Genomic DNA, 3036 nt, shown 5'->3' with positions numbered 1-3036 from the left:
AAAAATATTTTTTTAGTTTGTGAAAAATAAAAATATTTCGGATTGTTAAATACGATAAAGTTGTGTAAAAAATTAAAAAATAGTTATGTGTTTGTGAAAAAACGTCTTTCAAGTCCTATTATCCTGGTATTTTCGCGAAAAAGTTTTGAAGTATTGTGAGAGAATTGAGTTCTCACAAGTGTGTTGAATTTACACAGAACTCGTCTGTGAAGAGAAGAAAATGTTATTGTTGTAAAACAATGTCATAGTCCAACTTCTTATTATTCTTTGTTTTTAAACATACTTTTTGGATGTATTTTTGAGAAACAATGACGAAAAAATGGTGTTTTACTCTTTAATGAACAACTCAAAATTGTTTGTCAAATTAAAATTAGTTTTGTTTTCTCTGCCAAGATCAAGTATTGTTCATATTTTCCTTTTGTTCTTTTTAAAGGAATTTGAAATCAATGAGCGCAAAATTGTTCATGATTTTGTACAGAATTTCTCATAATCGTTTCAGAGTTTTTTCATGTACTTTTTCAAACATCAAAAATCGCTTGAAATTTTGTACGGTTAATGGTACGTATTTTGAAATTAATAAAATGCCCCCGAAGATTTTTCCTCTTTACACCAGGGGCAGTACAATTCAAATTACGGTGTGACCTAATTTAAATTGAACAGTTCTTTAAATCTACTGCAAATGGAAAAAATAAAACAAATAATTTGGAGCTGACTTTAAGGATTAAAAAATGCAGAAAAATATAATAACTAGTTTATCGTTATAAGCTAATTCTAAAAAAATCATTACAGATAGAAAAATATTCTCTTTACTTTTCGAAGAATCCCGGACAACGCTGGGTACACTTATTAGAACACTCTAGTATTATTTTTTATTATTTAGTTATTAATTTTATTTTTTTATAAAAACATATTCTAATTTGTATATTTTAATATATGAAAAGTATATAATTCATTCATTGCAATGAAAAATACTATTAAAACATTGCACATTTATTATAATCGACGGACGATTTCTCTTCCTTTGGCAAGACATTGCTCATGGCGCTCAACAATGCGTTTGGCAGCACGCCGATGTACAAAAGCCCTTCTGGAAGGTGTTTTTTTGCCTTGGGAAAGTTGCTTGGGGTACATTGGAATAGTCCGACAACGAGTTTCACAACTTTTCCAATGTAGTGTGAGGTGCTGCAGAGGAACCCGACATCGTGGTGGACGATTTCTCTTTAGCACAGGGCTCTTGGGGGACGTTTTTAAACGCACCCGAAGGTTTAGTTGGCAATGCTCATAGAATTCACTGCACTTAAGACTTCACATCGCATCAAGATGACTACCCTTCTGATTTGCATCGTATAAACCCCATTTTTAACAAGATATCCTTAACATTCGTGTTCCACTTTTGTCCCGCATGTTTTAAGCTAAGCGAAGTCCATAGGAATATTGGCAAATTTTTCGGAAGATTGTTCAAAGGAAATAAGATCTCGAAAAATTATTATTCGTTTAGTAGTGAGTATATGATATTGAGTATATGATATTGATACCCAAAAATTTCATTTTGTTACCGTTATGGAAAAATTTACCACCTTTTGGCTTTGGACCATTGTTCAAAACGATTGCATCGTATCCAAGTGCTTCAAAACTGATGGTATTTTACCATACCACCTCCCGTACTGTGTGATGTCGTTTAACACATTTATTGCTGGAGATCGATTCCTCATGGGTTTTTGTAAAAAATTGGTCCACATAATGTACCGCATGTACCACTTCCAGCAAACCTTCGTTTTATACATTTCCATAGCTTTTATATGGTTTGGCGAATATTTTGCACACTGCACAAGTAACGCAACCGATAATTTTTGGCATCTTCACATTAAAACCTTTCACCATATTATTTGCAGTTAATTCATTTAAATCATTAAGGTTCAAATGACCAAAACGCTGATGCCACTTTATTTCTTCACTTTTATTTATTAATCCTTATGACAAACTTATGTATACGCTTCTCACGAAGGTGAAGCAAAATATTGTGTTATTTTAGTTTGTTTATGCAAGTTTCAAATGCAATCATCAATGTTTTTTGACAGATGGGAAATTATTAAATGTACCTAGGGGTGTAGAATTCTGTGCCTCCAGAAATGTTTGCTGATTTCCGACAATTATTTTTTAAGATGGTCAATCTTTGCTGTGTTAATGCAAACATTTTCCGAAATTAAATTATTTGGGAGCAAGACTACATTGTAGAGCTTTAGCTTCCCACTTCCATATCATTGACAAACACTAAAAAAATAAGAAAATGTGTATTATCCCTAGACCTAGAGGATATATCGACTTTGCTCTGATAAAAACAGTTATGTGTTTTTTGTTAGGTTTCCAGGGGAGAAAAAACTGTTTTATTTTGTAATTTCACGAACTGCATTTGAAGTTACATGTTTCTTGAGAACCTAAGACCATTTGCTACAAGAGTGATGTAAATATATTCCAGAATGATTCGCCATTCTGATTTATAGTTAAATTTTTAATAAAAGTTACACATAACAGATTTTTTTTCAAGAATTTGGATCAAAATATTTTTAATTTTAATATTTTATTACACAAATCCGATTTTCGTAAAACATGTAATTTATATGATCAAATACCATTATAATTTTTGAGCAAATAAAGATATATTTACAGGATTTGGTGGGTGAATGTATGACCAATAAAGGCATTAAATAGTAAAATTTTTTATCGCTTATCATCCAAGCTTTTCTGTTCAGAGTGTAGTCAACTTGGTAAACTTTTAACGTTTTTAAAACCTTTTCTGATAAGAAGCACCACTGTATTTCTTGTATTTTCTGCGTTTTTGGCAATTAGAATTTTCGAATTGTACAAAACAGCATTAACAATTGTACTTTTTTGATTCCATTTGTACCAAATAAAACTTTTTGGAAATTTAATATCAATATCATAGACATAGATATGGCGGAGGTAGGTAGATAGGTAGGTTGATAGGAGGATGTATACTACATCAAATCCAAAGAAATACACCTAGGCCACTATCGG

Source organism: Lucilia sericata, unplaced genomic scaffold (assembly GCF_015586225.1).
Source record: "Lucilia sericata isolate MDLA Ls3-8-SP2 unplaced genomic scaffold, ASM1558622v1 Contig000261F_arrow, whole genome shotgun sequence".
NCBI lineage: Eukaryota > Metazoa > Arthropoda > Insecta > Diptera > Calliphoridae > Lucilia > Lucilia sericata.
This window is presented reverse-complemented; position numbering follows the sequence as displayed.